This window comes from Mya arenaria, chromosome 15 (genome assembly GCF_026914265.1).
Source record: "Mya arenaria isolate MELC-2E11 chromosome 15, ASM2691426v1".
Classification (NCBI taxonomy): Eukaryota; Metazoa; Mollusca; class Bivalvia; order Myida; family Myidae; genus Mya; species Mya arenaria.
Window position 1 is genome coordinate 31,622,378 of NC_069136.1, and position 20,698 is coordinate 31,643,075.

A 20,698-nucleotide genomic window follows, 5' to 3' on the forward strand; every position below is an offset into this window, starting at 1 on the left:
TATCTTCTTTCCCTCTCCCTTTTGTTTTCCCTATATAAACATATATTACAAATTTAATTTATCTTATAATAATCTTACAATAAAATATAGGTAGAGGCTCGGAAAAACATTCTTTTCCATTAATACTGTAAAGGGTGCTTTAATACACGCAATACTAATGAACGCCAGACGAAGGGTAAAAGACACTTCGAATATGGACAGAATGAAGCATGTCAGATGAAGAGTTTAGACAGTCAACACTTAAACGTATTGAATTTAGTTCGTCACAAGTTTAGTAAACATTATTTCAATTAAAGATTAACAGTGTCTCCCTTATTATATAACCGCCAACATGTAATGACAATTCTTCTTTTAGCAGGGAGTTTTGAGGTCCTTATCAAAATGACTCTTCTTACAGGTGTTATAGTACACTTCATACGATTAGGATAAACAATCGACGCATTTTAATTATTTTTTAGTGTGCCATAGATATACAAGATTTGGGGTGAACATGGGTTCTAGAAATGTACAGAATGAACCAGTAAGAATTTTCTAAAATGTGCAGATCTATCTCCAAAACTGGCGATCAGCACTCGGAAAACGATGATATTACCCTTTGCTGACCAAAACAAATTATCGGAGGAGATTATCACTAAGAAAACGGTATAAACTCGTAGTTTTGAAGAATAAAGTGTATTGAGTGGGTCATTTAGCCCAGTAAGAACGTGAATTGTTTTCACGAGATATTTTAATACAGACATGATTTTCATCTAAAACAAGCGCCATCGTAAACAAGCAATTGCTCTTCATTCGGTGCACAAGGTCGTTTCAAATATAATCGTTCTAACATATTGAAAACAATGTTTATATTCATCGAATCGAGGATGTTTTATACTCCAAACAATGTATCAGGAAAGCCTGGACGCACCTGACATTACTAACCTTGATTAACTTATTTACTTTTTTGTGAAAGTTTTATAAAATTAAGTTATTCTTATGAAATGTTCAATATAACAGGTTTTTGGATGTTAAGCTGGTTCACATATATTTAATATGCTTTCTATGGATAAAATGCTAAGATAACTTACTTGATGCGGTGTGCATCATTTTGCAATTGATGTGCAATTATAAAGTATGTGTTGTGTTGTTATGTTTTTTCGTTAAGTTATTAAAGACAGTAAATGGTTATGGAAATTTACTTACTGTTGCAAAAAGCATGACTAGAGCATCACACGTACTGATTCCAGGTTTAACCATTTAAATAATCATGATGATACTATGTATAAAGAATGTATTTCTTACTGAGATTATGAACTTTCGATTATTGTCCGATGCTTGGTCCGATTCGATTCGATTATCGATAGCAAATATAGCCCGATTTTCAAACACTAAAGTATATAGATTAGAGAGTTTTAACCTTTTAAAACTATTACAAGGTCAGACAAATTATAGGTTTATGTGTTTTATTAGCTTTCTCGATTATTTCCAGCCTGGAAATCCATTACGGTGTTACCCTCGCTGAATAGCATTCAAGCATGCAGAAGCAAAAGTTGGTTCACACCAAAGTACTAAATAGAAAAAAATTGGTATCATTGATAGAAATAAAAGCAAGCTGCACACTTTTTTTCTAACACACACACACGCACGCACGCACGCACGCACACACGCACGCACGCACGCACGCACGCACACACACACACACACACACACACACTTTTCTCTCATGTTTGCGAATGTTGTATAGAAACTCGTTTTGATAAAATATAAACGTTGTAATAATGATAAAAAAATGATATTGCGTCTTGATATTAGGCCCTTTAACGGTAACGATGAAATTGACCGATAAATGCCGTGATATTAAATGTATAAGGCTCCCACAACATCCCTCTCCTTTCTTGGTATGCGGGGCCTTTAATGATTTATCAGGAATCAAGAGGGTGGTACGCGGTACGTATCAATCGGTACGCAGACTCGCTTAATAGCTTATTATTTAGTATCAGTAACGCCGGGTTCAGATAGAAAATGACAGATTGACATGTGTGGGAGTGTGCGTTGTCCACTCTTTATATTTTCTATTAAGGAATGAAGGTTCCTCGAAGAACGACTTGTCGGAGATGCTAGAACAGTAACTATGACCCCAACATCGAGACACAATGTAAATGTACAGATACACTGAGGAAATAATCATATTATTACTGTTGTTTGTAAAAAAAAATTAAATTTAGTTCAGTTCTGTTGTGAAGACAGTTATATATACTTTAACAAAATTGTCTGTGAAAGGGAAGCAACTTCAGGATGTTCTATAGAAACATGTCCGAGTTCTGGAACTAAATTGAATGATTAATACGCATTACTAGGGTTAGTTATTTGAAGAGGATATTTTTGAATGTTTTTGTTTGAACGGTGTCATACATTTCTCGTATTTTTACAAACGGATAGATCGTTAGATCAATCATTAAGTCAACATAATAATAAAGTCAATGTGTAGACAAACACAATGAAAACTAACACCATCATGGTACAATAGTTCACTCATTACTTGCGAGACATAATACGAATCAAAGAGTTGAAACGCTTTCGACCTGCTACGTTTTGTGAGTATATTAACAATGATTAATCAATTTTTTTTATTCAAACATTAACATAGCGGCCTTAAATTGTTTTATATTCAGAGCATTTCTATATGCATTTTCTTCTAAAACAATATCATCTGCACGTTCCGGGTCTGTGATTCTACTCACCCAAGCGTCGACGGCGGCGTAATTGTGTATGCAACAACATGAATAGGATATATATATTTATATATATATATATGTATATATGTATATATTTATATAAATATATATATCCTATTCTTGTAAACGGAATAAAACAAGCTTTTATACACGTACATGTATAGATGGTTATTATTCTACGAGTACGTAGAATAATAACCATCTATACATGTACGTGTATAAAAGCTTGTTTTATTCCGTTTACAAAATAAAGCAGTATCAACTATGTTATTCACACAGCGGTATAAAACACCAGAGCCTCTGTTTGGCTATGTATATTTTCGTGAAGTCATGTAAGTACAATTCTATACAGAGTGATAGTAATATTCAGATAGTAATTTGCATGTCACACAAGGAAAGGTAATTATATATTAGACAATATCAATTATTTTACAGAAATAGTCAATTCATACATGTCATAACGACACTGAAAGTCAATATGGAGACAAATACGTTTTAAAGGTAAGTATCAATTAATATTCAGTGTAATAGATATATATTATATACTTGTATTGGCAAGACATTGCCGGGGGAGGTTAAGGGTGTTCTTGTTCATCATGGATAAGATATATACAATACTAGACATTTGGGTTAAGATTGAGTTATACCATAGTAAATAAGGTTACAGTTATAAATGATGAACGGCGGATGAGATAACAAAGTGCACCGCCAGTGGAGATGGTATATGTTCCTCGTTTTTCTGTGAGTTTAGTGCGAATACATGAATTAGGGGAATGTTTTGATGAATGAATACATATTTTGGTTGTTAATTTGACCATCGGCAACTGAGGAAGCTAAGGATTAATTTGTAGGGTATGTTTTTTTATTTATTTCAATTTTGTGTTGTGTTATTTTGTATTTTTTTTTAATTTTAAATGTTAGGATATGATGCGAGGTATTGTTAAATTCGGTTGCATGTTTTAAGTATCGTTCGAATTAACCTACATGAATTTTCGAGTGTGTCTTTATCTGTACTTGTCATTAATAGCTCATATTTCATAATATTTAAGCGGTTAAAAATAACGCTGAGATGTATTTAATTCTTTGGGTTTTGAATTGATTACTAGTAGCGTGTTAAATTCATCGCCAATGTCTAATGTACAGAATTCACTCTTCCTTTCGTTATAAGCCTTGGATGTGCTTTGCCATCTACCTCTTTCAACAGCTAGTATGTGGTTTGCAGATCTGAACCTAAATAAAGTTAGAGCATCATTTTTGTTCAAGATTTTTAGGAAAGGGGGCTTGTTCACTGTCTTCTTTGCATAGGTTAAATATTTTGCTTTTATTTGTATTATTAATGTTTACATGCCAAGACTGAATAAATTGGTCAATTAGAATGTGTTTTACCAGTTTGTCAATCGACTCTAGGTTTATAGATGCTTGTTGGAGCCAAACATTAGGAGATCTACATCGATTAGTGTGTTTGTATGTAAGCTTACCATTTTGACTCTAATTGCGTATGTAGCATATAGTGATAACATGACAATACCAATTTTAGGGAGTTTGGATCTAAGATTTTTGACCAAAATGTTATCATTTTAGAGCGTATAATTATATTTAGGGGAATTCTTCCAAGAATATACATTGGTGTACTTCTCCTGGAGTTAGTGATTTTCCTCAAAAAGTCATTATGTACTTTCACAATGACATCAATATTTTCAAACCCCCAAATTTCCGATCCGTTTTACTTGGTCAGCTATATGTTGTCTTTCTAATTTAAAGCTTCCATTACTGGAGAAAATAGATATTTATATTTTTTAACAGTTTCTCCGACTCATATTTGTTTTACATTTTGATATATATTTTTTACAATTATGATATCTTAAATGATTGTCCTGTGATTCGTTACAGAATAAAACTTTTTTTGGTGCCAATCTGGTGTACAGTCCCTTTAACAAAACGACAGTCAGTGCAATCGGGGCAAGCCCATAATACAATCTTTATACTGCGCGGGCATCATTAACAATAACAAAATATGCCAGTGTGCAGGAGTCCTAGGCAATAGAATCAATAATTAACTTCCCAAAGAGGTAGTATTTTAGGCTCGATTTATCGTACGTTTATATGGCATGTTATGCTAACTACTTACTATGCGAATTATAGATATTGGAATATGTACAAATAATGGAAAGAGTCGTGGTGGCCTTGCCAGAAATTCTTGGTGAATACTTTATTCAACCTTTCTTCCAGAGCATCCATCATTTCTACCTAGACTTAACTGATAAATATAGCGTTCTAAATTTAGATTGTCTCGGTTGATAGCATTGTATTCATTATAAATATACGCCTTAAAGGTCGTACAGGTGAAGAAACACTTTGTGGTTGTAAAGCAGGCAAATCATAGTATTTCAAGCATGCAACCAGTTTGACATTCAGACAATCATTTTTGTTTCTCATCTCATAAAAGTTATCAAAAATACACCAAAGATCGAGCTGCTGGTGTGTTAACTGCTTGGGGACTGGGAAGAGTGTGACGTCATTGCATTGGCCATGTATTACAGAAGCAACGACCAAGCAGTAAATATGGCTCTTGAAATTATGCGGTCCGTTAGGCAATGCACTGCTTTGAAAACTTAAGCAATCCAAATTGGGACTTGAACCATACGTATTAAAGCGGTAACAGTCATTGAAATTAGGCATTCGGATGAACAAGCCCGGATTCTTATTCTATTGCTTGGCATTACATTTTTTACAACTCCTTCTATATAAAATGCACGGAAGACATTTTACCAGTGCATGGCTTGAGGTCTTGTGTTAATTTCGACCACTGCAGTAGCATATCCACCTGACTATTGGGCTTTCGGCATTTTTGTTGATTAAAACCTCAATACATTTCCTTGTATTAAAGGGAGCGAACTGAACATTCACTGTATATATCGTTATATTAAAGAACAGAATGTCTTAACGCTGTATCATAAACAGGAATGTTTCGGCGATAGCTATTTAACCTCATTTTTTACCTAGATGTGAAGAAAAATGAATAAGATTGTAGATCAATAAATATTGTCTTTAGTGAACAATGTAGAAGAATTAAAGGAAATCGGCGAGCCTACAAGAGGCACTAAGAAGATTAAGTTTTGAAACGTTTTTTTCTAGTTGCTTTTCTCATGCAATAACCTTCTGTGAAAAACACATGAAATGTTATGTTTAAGTAAAAACTTAAATTATTTAAAGATGGTATGTTTTCAGTTATCTATCGTCGATATAGACTTATTACCCCCTTTAGGGCATCACATAAGCCGCAGTTCAGTGACGTATGCCTCAGTTCAGTTACGTATGCTTTTACTAAGAAGACTTTGTTAAATTATTTATAGAAAATAAGGACCCTTTTTATTTTCTCCAAAAGTAGCCTCTGAAATCCCCATTTCCAGAAACAAATCCAAACGAAAGGGCGCTTATTGATCTTCATGCCAAACAACATAACGTCAATGCCTTTTTCATCATTCTGATGAGTCACCATTGGGATTACAATGATATCTACTTGATTTCTTTCAATATTAACATATCTGCCTCTTTCAACATTTAACATATGAGAGGACAATCTTAACCTAGCAATAATATTCCTTAGTCTATAGCTATACAATTTATCTATATTCGATGACATATGAATAGTACATTTTAGTTCTCTTCATAACACTAGTGAACTTAATGAGTTTATATCATTTTTCCAATGCCCCATAAATGAGTCGATTAATCGTCTTCTAAAAATAGGAATTAAATAATCAATATTAATCGACACCGGATATAACCATACTTCATTAAATCCTGCATTTTGTAATATAGTGCGTACATTTGAACACCAATTGTTTGAATTTGCGTTATTTTCCGCATACTATCGGAGGCTTTGCCATGTATTGCCGGTTGTCCGGTTAGCGCAGTGGTTAGCGCACTCGCCCCATACACAAAAGCCCCATACTTCACCAGAATAGCACAAAATTGATGAGTCGAATAAACCCAACGTAATTTTAACAGGAATTTCTCCCCCCCCCCCCCTAGTTATCCCAAACAAATTTCCCATAGCCTTCAGTCCTTTATCTGCTAATGTCTGTGTAACGTTCATAAATGATCCTCCGCTGGACAAAACAATACCAAGATAATTAAAAGATTGAAACTTTTCTATCAATTCATTACTGTAGTAAAGATTTACATTTCTATTGTTATTACCTCCCTTTTTATAAACAACTATTTTTGTTTTATTAACATTAACTTTAAGTTTCCACTTTTCACAATATGCATGCAAAATATTTAAAGATCTTTGAAGACCTTCAACACTATCAGAAAATATTACAGCATCATCTGCAAACAATAACAAATAAATTGAAAGATGGTCTAATGTTAAACCTGCATCGTTATTTTCATTTAAGTATAGTTCTATATCATTAACGAACATTGAAAATAAAATCGGTGACAATATTTCTCCCTGTAAAAGGCCAATATCACAATCATAAAAATCAGATAACGAGCCCATATGTTTTACACATATTCTTACTTCACAACAAATTGATTTAAACACTTTAAATAGACGACCGTCTAATCCAGACTTCAATAGCTTATACCATAAACCATTTCTATAAATAGAATCAAAACACTTAGGCAGGTAAACGTAACAACAATATAGCTTCTTTTTACTTTGCAGTTGTTTGTCAGTGAACGACTTCAACAAGAAAATTGCATCTATTATACTATAATTACTTTTAAAACCGAATTGAGCATCGGTGAGTAAGTCCGTTTCCTTAACCCATCGTTTCAGCCTTTCCTTTATTAACACAGTAAATAACTTAGCGAAACAGCTAGTTAATTTAAGGCCTCGATAATAATTAAGATCTGAATTATCACCTTTTTTAAATATGGGTAAAGACTACGCCTTTTGACCACGAGCTCGGAAAGCATTGCTTTTCTAAAATGTTATTAAACATAATCTCCAAAGGAGTTTCCAATATGTTAATCCCCTCTTTGAAATATTCATAAATAATGTTATCAAAAGAGCATGCTTTATTTGTTCCTAGCAATTTCACCGCTTTTCTAATTTCATCCTTTGTAAATGGAGAGTCGAGTTCTTCGAATGTTGTTAAATTTTCAGTAGAAAAGTTTTCAACAAAATTCTGGATGTCTACGTCTTCTTCAATTACAGTTTCACTTGATATTTTTTAAAGTGCTCCAAAAAGGAACTGATATTAACATTTTCACTGTTATCGTTTACTGGCGCCCGTCGAAACATTTTCTTAAATTATTTTGGTTTTTAGGCTGTAGGCCGCTAGGCCTGCAGACTTTTATAACCGTATCTCGGAAATCGCATCGGCAGATCGACATAACATTTTAACTTTTAGCGAATTAATAAGCGCACGTGCGTATCAACCCCAGCGCGGTTAGAACTGCGCGGGTCAACGACCTAATTTACATTAACATTTACATCGAAAATACCTAGTAAGCAATCTGCTCTAATTGCTACGGACTGCGTTCTGCATATTAATCAGCTTGCTAAAAGTAGAGCCGTAATGAGTCTTCAGTCTATGTTATACGGTTAATATAGTTTGGAAACGCTGCGTTTTTCGTCATATAACGCACTTGATATATATTTTGATATCGGCGAATTACAGAACGCAATATAGAAAAGCAGAATCCGCAAATAGTTGCAAAATTAATGAATCCAATAAATACATGTATTGTATACCTGTGTTTAGATTTTGCTTCGGCCGGGGCCGATAATATCTACATGTACAATGTAGTTAAGAATAGAATGTGGGTCATCGCAATCAAACAGATTTATTCCCCGGAAATAACCTCTGAGAAGTCGTTAAAAGACGGAAAAATATGGATCGTATTATGATGCTACAAATGCTAATTAGGCGTAAGATATCAAATGTTTTAAATGAAATTATTATAATTCATTTTATCCTACAATCAGTTTTTCAAGTATAATTTCTTCGTTTTAAATTGCCTAAATCGGCTGTTACTCGACATTTTAATTGAGATTTAGTTTTTAATTGTGTTTTTAAAATGTGTGTCGCATAAAACCATTCTCTTTTGTAAGTACATACTAACAACCTTTTAAACATTTACTAAATGAATAGTATACACTTTTACAATTCAAGTCAAACCGCGTAAAGCGTTGACAGGCTATCGACCTGCTACATTTTTGTCATAGTCATGTAATGCCGAATGAAACGGAAAGTATGTGAATATTTCTAAGTTTGTCTCAGTAATTTCAGTCCAATATTTTGAGCATGTAGCATAATGCATATGCATATTTAAAACACAACTGATATAAATCTGTTCATTTTGTCCACGAGTGACATATGTTGAGGGCATTATTAAGATACATGTACATAAAGCATACAGGCAAGAAATGGTGCGTGGGTGATTCGATCCAGACGTAAGGCGTTGTAAAAAAAAGCCTAACATAAACCTAATTAATATGTCCAATGCATTTTGTTGGGATGCATTTGGTAAAGCCTGCATACTCTGTTAGTAAATTAAATACGCCTCAAGTCAAGTTTGAAGAGTAGAGTAGATTTGACTAAAAATTCCTTAATGCTTTATCTGTGGCAGTGCATTGTTTATGAAACAAAAGCTCCAGATAAGGTTTTATATGATTTTGTTATAAGTAACTATTTGGCGTATTCCGCATTTCAAGTAACTTATACTTCATGCTCTTATTGAGAATCAACATTGAACATAAAATATTTTGCGAAGGAAATTATGAGCGAGCATATACTGTCTTTAGATGTTTATGTTGATACATATGTTTTACAATTACATGACTTTACTCACAAAATTTTGCAGGCCGAAAGCCATTCAACGATTTAAGCGCTTTGATTTCATTCTCATATCATTCATTGTTTGTGCTTGTGCCTGATTATACTTGCGTTTACTTAATCTGCATTGATATTTATAATCCTTTTTTGCCGGTAGTAATTCAGTTCTACTTTCATTAGTTTTATTCAAATTATAAGTATTTAAATTGATGGTATAAATAATCTTCTTGACACGACATTCTTTAATAAACCATTTTTTCATAGTTTTGTCGCTTTGCGTAAAATATGTATTTTTTGCTACCTTAATGCACTTTTCAAAGATGTGATGAAATATTATAATTTGTTCAATGTTTTCATCTTATGAGCTCATGAACTGCTTAATATCTAATTAATACTTTGTTATTATGTAACAACTCATACTCTTGTATTGCTTATTGTTTAATATTTGTATTTATCTATTTCGATATCTTTATGATGAGAAACCGTAAAAAAATCTGTTCTGTTCTGTTTATAAATTTAGCGTAATTATAATAATTTTTATTTGCCAAGAAATGTGTTACATGGAATTTTGTCAGCATATTTTTAGTAACGAGTGCACTAGGATTTTATAACATGCCTTAGTAAAAGGATTGTCAATACAACATTATTGACATATTAACTTTTATCGTTAAAGACCGGTACTAAATGATAGCAACTGATAGCAACTTATTTCCTTTAGAGCTCAAAAATATCGTAAATGTTTGAACTATTTCATCCGTATAACAATCATTGCTTTTCATTGTTAATAACTGTACACATAAAATATCAATATCTCGACTTATATCTTCTAAAAACTGTTCTTTATGCTCTACATTCCATTTAAAGATCACTTTGCTATTCAATTGTCTGATTTTACCGTTAATACTTTGAGATCAAACGAAATCGGGGCGTGATTAGAGAATGGTGTAAAGTCGTGTATATTAAAGTTTTTAATATAATCTAAATTAGAGCTTCTAGTTAATAGATAATCTACCACGCTCTTCCCGTTATGTGTGTAACATGTTGACCTTCCAAAGTCGGCGTCATTTCCAAGACGTCCGTTGCAAACACGTAAGCCCTGAGATTTACATATGTTACGTAGAAATTCACCAACCGGTTTGACGTTCTATCTGAAGATTTTCGCGGCAACTGCCTATCAATGTCTCATAAAGTTTCATCTCCCAAGATATGGTCATTTCTTACAAAATCAGCGTTTTGCCCGATTCTTGAGTTTAAACCCACTAAAACATATACAGAGCCTAGAGAATGAAAATGAGTTTAAAGATAGTTTTTGTTTGTTCTGCCTATAATGTCCTTGAATTTGACTTTTATAACATTAATGCGTCAGGTTTACAGATTAAACGAATAGAAACACTTCTTGTACACATTGTTCTGTTGTTGTTGTTGTTTTGGCCGTAAAGCGTTTCCCTTGGTTTCATTTAGCGATATTGGTCCATGAAGTGGTCTTTAGATTCAACCTTTAAATATATATTATATATTTTTATTATTATTATTTTTATTTTACTATATCATATCAATTTATCTTCAAAAATGGCCATATACAATTGTATAATGTCACGTAACAAGTTGATATATCGCTTATGTTAAAGGGTCTAGACACCAGATGCTCCCAAATCGGTAAATACATTATTTTCACAAAACAAACCAAAAATTGTCAATACATTAGCTAGCATGAGGCCAATATTGCATCATTTTACATGATTCAAATAATATATTGTTGCTGTCTCAACTGAGATTACCCGTTAAAATAGCGCAAAATGTTTTCCCAGTTTATAATCTGTATATTAAGCATGTGAAAGTCACGTGATTAGTACAGTCGACGCTCTTTTTAAATTAACTAAATTTATTTTAAGTAGTGCCAACTTCATGATTTTAAGCTCTTCTGGCCAAGCTTATGCGATGGCAATGTGTACGTAGTATGTGCGTCCGTACGTCCGTACGTCCGTGCGTCTGTAAACAATTCATTGTAAACACGATGCAGTCTTCAGTTTTGATTGTATCTTAAAGCCTTTTGAAAACCACATCCGCCCATGCATGCCTAGATTATGGGTCTTGAAAGTATAAAAAATTATATTTTTAGCTAAGTCTATATTTTAGCTAAGTCTATTTTAAGCAAAGTCTACATGAGGGTAGTCTACTTTTAGCCAAGTTTACATGTTAAGTCACAATTGCTTGTGAATGTTTGTTCAAATTATGCCCGTGGGGTTACTGGCCACGCCCCCGGGTTCACAGGTTTGGTATACTTAAATTGGAAAATGTTAGAAACTTTTTTGTCTGAAACAGCTTTGCAGATCATTGCTATTTTGAACAAGGCTTAATTCAGTGGTCCACTACCATGGTTGTTCAAATTACGCCCCTTGGATCAAAACTGGCACTGCCCCGGGGGTCACAATATTACTAGAGACTTATTTAAGAAATATTTTCAAAATATTTTTGTTTCAAACCACAAGGCCCATACCTTTGATATTTGTTGTGGAGCATCATACGATGACCGTCTAGCAAAGCATTTGAAATTATGCCCCTTGGGCAAAAGCTGGCCCCACTCCTTTTGACTTACTTTTTAATTGTTAAAGCTACAGCAATGAAATTTTGACCATGTCTACAGTTTTGCAAACGAGCATCAATGTTGTCCTCGGATGTCCTTGACTTTGACCTTTTGACCAACTTTTCTTTTTTTAAAGCTACAGATATAAAATTTGAGTACAGTTTTGAAAGCAAATATTGTCTACCCTCAAATTAACTTTACTTGGCACATATTAAAATAGTTCATGCAACTAATCTGCTTACAACTTTTTCTGTCCTCAGATGTTGAACGTGCAGCGTTTTCAGCTAACCCAAACACAAAAAGTGAACTATATATTTGTTGCCTATTACTCATAATGTACATGCTCTGGATTGAAAAGACCACAAGAGCCATGCCAGTAGAGCATAGGCCCTCTTGGGCCTCTTGTTTTTCAAGTTAGCATATGTGTTTTAAAAACATTACAATTTTTTATGATATACATATACATAATATAAATTATTCATATACCAATGTCGCCCATTTTGTTTATGAAGCATTCCAGAACATACAGTGCAATAGTTGATAAAATACTGGATCAAAACGAAAGTAAATACAAAATGAATGTTATATAAATGAGAAAAAAAATGACCTTTAAGTATTTCTTTCAATATGGTCATTATTCTCCTAACAAAGAACGCATTTAAACAAAAATGGGTTAAAACGGACATGGAAAGAAGTTGTTATTCTAAATACCAAATCACTTTAATATGGGATATATCCAGTCTTTATGAAAATATATAATAAATATTGCCATTTCTCAAAGAAAAAGAGATGCAACATGTTAAATGAAGACAAATGGCTTTGCCGAAACAACCTTTGATCAGAAGGTTATTTAACCATGGGAAAGAAAAACAAATAACAAGAACCAAAAGGTCTGGTAGAAGTTACTTCTCTTAGATAGAGACACTCATATATGCTAGCTGGGTTAAGCAAGTTTCTACTCCTATGCAAACATACATATACATGTATAATAGACAATGATATAGGTTGTCTTCTGGGTAATCTAAATGTCTTTTTTTAATTTTATAGATTTTACTCCGCAATATCAAAGATACATGCTTCATTTATTTTTATTAATTATCACTGATAACTTATGGTCTTCCATTCATAGACGTGGATATTCGTGAAGGTATAAAAGGCTTATCTATAATAAGTAAATTAATTTATTTTAATGGTAATATATGCAGATCCTATGCATATCGATGTTACACAAATTAACAGTTCAAGTCGGTGTTTTCATTATAAAGAGTATAAAACTTTGCTTTATGTGGAACGTTATTTATCATTAGACATACCTTTTAAACATAAGTTCGCTTTGAGCAAATTTAGATGTTCAAATCATAAATTGTGAATTGAAACTAGTAGGCATAATAATATCCCAAGAGAAAAAAGTGTCTGTCGGTTTTGTCTAGATAATATTAACATTGTTTTTTTAGACTGTGAAAACCATGCTTTCTTAATCTGTTGTAAATATAATGATATACGAACGCAATATTTATTCAATAGGTTTAAGGAATGAATTGCGAGGTTGATATCATTCTCGGGGTATGAACGCAATTGGGCCGGTCAAAGTGTGTGGAGTCCGAAGTCAATTGCGTTCATATCCCCAATAATGACATCAATACCGCAATTCATTACTAATTCATTACACCAATAGTTCATTATCTCATTCAAGAATTGTTAAGAAAATACTTAATTTCGTTTAAGAAAACATGACAGTAGGCCTTTCACACCCATTCGGTACATAGAACGACCCGACTGTTATCGGAAACATTTTTTTTCAAATGACGTCACAATTACGCGGGAAAAGATCAACCACTTGAAATCACTTTTAAACGTAAAATTGAAACACTTATAGCAACACTACGTTTAACGTATCATAAATTAACACTTTCTAAATGTTTATTTATTGTTTATGGGACTTGCTGACACAATACAAACAATCATAAGATAAACAATTTTCACGTATATTGTTATGCGGTGATTCGCGATCCGAACATATCCGAAGATGTTGCGTTCATCGGATGATAACTGCAATTGCCGAAAGGCAGTTTATTTAAGGAATGGAAGTTGAGGTGTAAATATTTAAGGAATCAATTGCGGGGTTGATGTCATTATCGGGGATATGAACGCAATTGGGCTGGTCAAAGTATGGGTGGAGTCCGGATCAACCCCGCAATTCATTCCTTATATTTACACCAATAGTTCATTATTTTATTCAAGACACTTTAAAAAAATACTTCATTTAATTTCGGAATACCTTTCAGTAATCCTTTCTTACCCATTCTGTAAATAGGACGACCCGACTGTTACCGGAAACATTTTTTTAAATGACGTCACAATAATGCGGGAAAAGATCAACCACTTGAAATCACTTTTAAACGTAAAATTGAAACACTTTTGGCAACAAAACGTTTCAAATATAATAACTTAGCACTTTCTTAAATGTTGATTTATATTTTACGAGACCTGCTGACACAATACAAACTATATAACAAGATCAATAGTTTTCATGTATATTGTTATGCGATGAATTGCGATCCGAACATATCCGAAGATGTTGCGTTCATCGATTGGTGAACGCAATTGTCGAAAGGCAGTTCATTTAAGGAATGGAAGTTGAGGTGTAAATATATTATAATGGTACGGAATTAGACGAATTTTATAGGTTATTAAACAACATAAACTAGCTTATTATGTATACAATCTCGTTAAGATTAAGGGGAAGTACTCATGATTTGTAATATACACTTTGCTTGTATCGATTAATTACCCTGACACAACTCGTGCCTTTTTTGTATGTTATGTTTTTTGGGAATCCAATAAACTGTTTACTTGACTTGTTTTGACAAATATACTATTTTAGTGCAAACAAATAAAAACTATGCTTTAATGCATTGGCTACATTAACCGAAAGGATCGAAAATGTACATGTAGTTTGAACCTCTATCAAAGGTAATTCACAAAACAATGCATATATTTATATAGTTGATGCAAATATTGGAAGTGGTATCTTCAGTTGCTTTAAAGAAATTTAAAAGTAAAGCTGCATAATCAAAATAGATTCCGTTAGTCTACGATTTTATATAACAAAATTACGACATTTTATCAATAGCTGTAACCCCAAGACATTAAAAACTTAAGTATTTATCTAGTAAAGCATGCTTTTGTCAGAAGTAAAGTTGTTTGTTTAAATTCGATGTAATTTAACAAAATTACATCCCGTAATCTTTATTGCCGACTGCTAATTGAATCAGAACGTATTCAAATGGAAATTGCCCTTTTGCGTGAACATTTATATTCAGCCGATAATTCGAGAGAATTTATAATGTCGGTTAAAACAGTGTTTTCCATGTAAGAGATTTATATAACAGTTTAACGTGAACTGAAAAGAAATGAACACCTAAACACTTGACACAAACGTCGCATTTACGTACCGGTATATGTGGGTGTTAACGAACTATTAAAGTATATACTTTGTTCGGACTAAACAAACCATTGTTTGACAGAAGAGTTTATTGTCGTAAACATGTATACAATAGTTTGTTGATAAAACCTAATACGCATCAAACTATGTTATATTAACAGGGTCTCAGTGAAGCATTGCATTATCATACTTTGTTCAAGCTATACACACTGTTATTTGTATTTTAACGGAAAGACAGACGTGTTGATTGTGATTAACACGTATTGAACAGTTTCTGATAACACATAATTCATGTTCGTACTATCAGATAATTTCTTAACGCAAATGCTTAAACGTATACATACTTGGGTTTCGTATATAGTACACAACGCCAGCTAGTATTTAATAGACCCCAACTATAATGTATGAGACCCCTGTAACGCCGCATAGCAGTATCGCCGCATAAACGCGTTTGTTTTTTTCGTTTATATATGCTGTGATTTTCAACGCATTAGCAGGTTTATGCGGCGACGCTCATTAGGGCGTAGCATATTACTGTCATTTTGAAAAAAATACGGAAAAAGTAGGCAGGCAAATTGGTCAAATTTAAGGTAATATTTTAAAGTTGAGCCAAAATTGAAAGTTGAAAATAAGTTATTACTCCCCTTGGAGTGTGCATAAAAACACCATCAATGAAAGAAATACGTCCATGATGACCATGTATCAGTCATCTGAGTCCTCTTGTTCAGATGCCCAAAACTAATGTTGTGTTGAAATTTTTGGAAACAATATAATATTCAAAAGTTTTCCTTTCGTTGCCCTGGAAACCAGAGATATACGCTGAGGATGTAAGCGTGAATAAATTTCACAATCGCACAATTACCATCTGTGCACAAAGAGCACACGTGGAGCTGTGATGATTGTTGGATTTCTGTTGTTTGTCCGTCGTTAACAATTGCCTTTTCTAGAAACGTTTGAAATGACGTTGAAAGTGCGCATTGCCAAGGGTACATGCCCGTCAGTCTGACAAAAAGTCGAGAATACACGTCATACGCCGATTCAATTGTCTGATTGTCCCAAATAATTGTGTTGTGCGTTGTCGTAACATATATTCCCGCCTTTAGTTGGGCAAAACGTCATTTCAAACGTTTTCGCAGAAAGATCAACTGGTTAATGGTTCACATTTAAACCGATCTTACTAAATCTTTGTCAGAATTTACGTCTCTAAAAGTCTAGTTCAAAGCTTGGTTAAGTGGACACAAAAACCTAAGTCCGATCTTGATGAAACTTTATCAACCGCTATTGTATTAGTAAGTGTTTTAATTGTTTTTATGCGGCGAAAGTGTGCCTTTTGCCACATAAGAAAGTCCTTTTATGCGTTGAAAATCACCGCATAAACCTGATCGATTTCGTTTATGCGGCGATGCTGTTATGCGTCGTAACCGACCCCAACTATATTGTATGAGACCCCAACTATATTGTATGAGACCCCAACTATAATGTATGAGACCCCAACTATATTGTATGAGACCCCAACTATAATGTATGAGACCCCAACTATAATGTATGAGACCCCAACTATAATGTATGAGACCCCAACTATAATGTATGAGACCCCAACTATAATGTATGAGACCCCAACTATAATGTATGAGACCCCGACTATTAAGTATGAGAACTCAACTATATTGTATGAGACCCCAACTTTAATGTATGAGACCCCAACTATAATGTATGAGACCCCAACTTTAATGTATGAGACCCCAACTATAATGTATGATACCCCAACTATAATGTATGCGACCCCAACTATAATGTATGAGAACCCAACTATAATGTATGAGACCCCAACTATAATGTATGCGACCCCAACTATTATGTTTGAGAACTCAACTATAATGTATGAGACCCCAACTATATTTTGAGACCCCAACTATAATGATACCCCAACTATTATGTATGAGACCCCAACTATTATCGAGGCCCTAACAAAAATGTATGAGACCCCAACTATAATGTATGAGACCCCAACTAGTATTATGAGACCCCAACTTTTATGTAAGTACCCCCAACTTTTTTGTTAGGGTCCCCAATTATAATGTACGACATTGGACATTCAAAAATGAGAGTTGCGCTGGCACGACATTGGACATTTGACATTCTAAAATGGATGTCGTGCCAGCGGACATTTCCAACTATAATGTATCAGACCCCAACTATAATGTATGTACTAACATTTATGTTAGTAACCCCAACATTTATGTAAGTAACCCCAACCTTTATGTCAGAGTCTTTAAATGAGAGTTGCGCTGGCACACATTGGAAATTTGACATTCTAAAATTAATGTCGTGCCAGCGGCCATTTCCGGCTTAATATGTTTTTTATTTGTTAAATGATATACAAATACTTGTCTATGTTTTTTTAAGTAACGATTATTTCATAAATTAATAAACAAGGCTTTCGAAGTCAGATGTTACAGCATAGGTTTTGAATATAAAAAGATTTCAGATAAACTGAATAAGCATAAAATCAATTATAGCAAAACTACTTATAAGGTAAGGCTACGTTTACAGATGGGTTTCCCGAAGTTTTAAATACAAATGAGATGAATTTGCATATCTTAATTAACATATAAGTGTAATATATGTTTGTATTAAATTAATTATATTGGAACACGTATTCATATTCACATATACAGTCGAAGTGAAAATCCACACGTTTTTCTTATGAGGTACGGTAGCGGCTGCCGAGACCTCGATCTAGTACAATTATAAGACAAATTTTGAATAGAATGTTGACCATTCCGAGCATGCATTCGGTGTATTGATCAACCTGACTTTCCCGGCAATAACATTGTACACAATGGATGAGTCTATTATTGTATTACATAATGCTTTCGAATAAGCAAGCTATGATATCAAGTGTTCTATATACAGAATCTCGCTTCCTACGTTTGAAATCCAACAATTCCTACGAAGAGAGCATCTGTTGCCGAGAGGTCCGTTTATCTTGACCGCCTGTGTGAGCTTCGAAAGCCCCTGTGCGTGTTATATAGTCGTTAACAACCATCCATCTAGACTTTTCGCAATCCGATCACTGTCTGTTTTGAAGGCTATACAAGTATTTTGCTGAAATAACAATCAGACTAGCCCCTCCCTGGGGTTTTGTTATATCCATATAAATGCGATTTCTCTTGCCGTGATAGATATAATCGCCCGCTTTTAGACCATCACTAGTAATCGAAGGCAATATAATCATCTGGCGTACTTAATATTAACTTCCACAGCAATAAAATATTTCCGTCGTTTTGTTCATTGTAATTCAGTTGGAATCTACAAACACACATGGCTCAGAGTTTCAACCATTTACCTGAGAAAATGGCAAATGACTCGTATTTTAACATGTAAACGTGTTATAAATATTACGAACAGTGTAATAGTTTAAGTTAAAACCCATACAACCGTATAGATTTAACGATTTAATGTATAACCAAAATATTTTAGACAGTAAATTTTTAATAGACGTTGTAACTGTAATATCACCATAAACATGAAAACTACTCTCAAACCGAGTGGATATTGATCAAATCATTGCTCGCGTCTGCCTTTTACTAACCAAATATGGCGATAGCTTCCACTGAGCATGTGGGCTTTCTCCAGAGTGAATTGAAATAAAGGAAACGACAAAACTATCAGTCGTTAGCTAAATCAGATATTTGTTTATCTTGACGTTAACGAGAAACATTCTAAATGCATCTGGTTATAATTGAAGCATCATGGCGAGTATTTCAGACACACTGATCGAGGAGACAGCCACGTGAGTCTAAAACCGTGTAATCACTGCCTGTGTTGTGGAATTTGGATCTTACCCAGTCAGCACGGCAATGCCATTCACATCGTCGGGCCATGGGATGACTGACCTGTTGCAGGCCCATTGTGCCGGTCTGGTACTGGCCCATTACCCTTAAACAAGTGTCCGATAATACAGCCCAATTGCAGAATGTCATCGACTCATCGGGTTATTCCTGGCAGCCAATACCGGCCTAATGCCTGAAGCCAATATTATTCCTTTACATGGGTGATCATTGTGTCGGGGTTACATTAAATTTTGACACCGTTAAATACTGACGCTAAGAGTATGTTTTCAACGGATGACGGGTTCATATTTAACTTTTTAAACTGACCCAAACTGTTAATTAATGACCCTTCGTCGCTTGAAAAGTTGACCCTCGTTGAAAACGTATCGACGGTTGTATTCAATATCAAACTTTTGGATTGACCATGTTTATGGCCATACTTCATTTATGAATATTTTGGTAATTATACGACACAGTCCGTTTAGCTGTACAGTATCAATCGTAGCTCTAGTTTAATAATATTGAATACAACTCAAACTGTAGTGCGGCCATTTTTCAACGTTGAATTCTGACGCCAATAGTCGTTTATCAACATGCAGTACACATTTTAGTTCAATAACATCTATAGGAATTTTAATGAACATATGTTAGTGAAACGTAGTTCATTAGCTGAAAATACTATTTGTTTGCTTAGTCAAGTGCCATAACTCTGCTGATACTAGTATAGGCATGATTGTTATGCATTAGTATACCAGAGCGCAATAAATCGGTGGCTTAATGTTCTCTGAGAAAATAACAAACAGATACCATTTAACATGGCATGAAGTAGAAAGGCGTATCAATAACTACCTACAACACAAGTCAATGTTCTCATTTTTTATGATCCTCCGGAGGGATACTTTCACAGAACAGGCGTAACTGTTTTACCTCCCCGTTAACGCACACTTTTGTAAAAAAAGACAAAGAAATGCAAAACTCTTTTTTTCTTTTTAGCTCACCTGAGCTCAAAGTCACTTCTAAGGTAATAATTGTTTTCTTAAAGGGTATATGTTAGGAAATATTATATCTCTTTATTTTTTAGAAGAATTTCATTTTTACCCAATGATGAATTTAATAATCAGACTTCCATTGAACTACATGAAGACCATTGTAATTTATAATCTTATCTTTTACGTGGATAGTGAATACACCTTATATAAACAAGACTTTAACTCTCATTCAGGGATGGAAAGCCATGTTGTGTTGGATGGAAAATGAGATAGTGTTACATTATGCTGTTTTTAGTGTAGTTTTATCAAATCTTCATAGTTATTAGCAGTTATATA

At 33.8% G+C, this 20,698-nt stretch overlaps 1 protein-coding gene across 4 annotated transcripts in view; it reads left to right on the plus strand.

The window, feature by feature from the left end:
• LOC128219781 (neuroligin-4, X-linked-like) overlaps window positions 1-20,698 on the plus strand; it is a 403,742-nt gene that overhangs the window by 286,622 nt on the left and 96,422 nt on the right. The window contains exon 1 of one of the 4 annotated variants that reach the window (XM_052927782.1): window positions 3,550-3,566. The exons of the other annotated variants lie outside the window; for them this stretch is intronic. The gene's annotated coding sequence lies outside the window, so the exon portion shown is untranslated. Of the gene's footprint in view, window positions 1-3,549; window positions 3,567-20,698 lie in introns of those variants that run through there. 4 annotated transcript variants of the gene reach the window in all.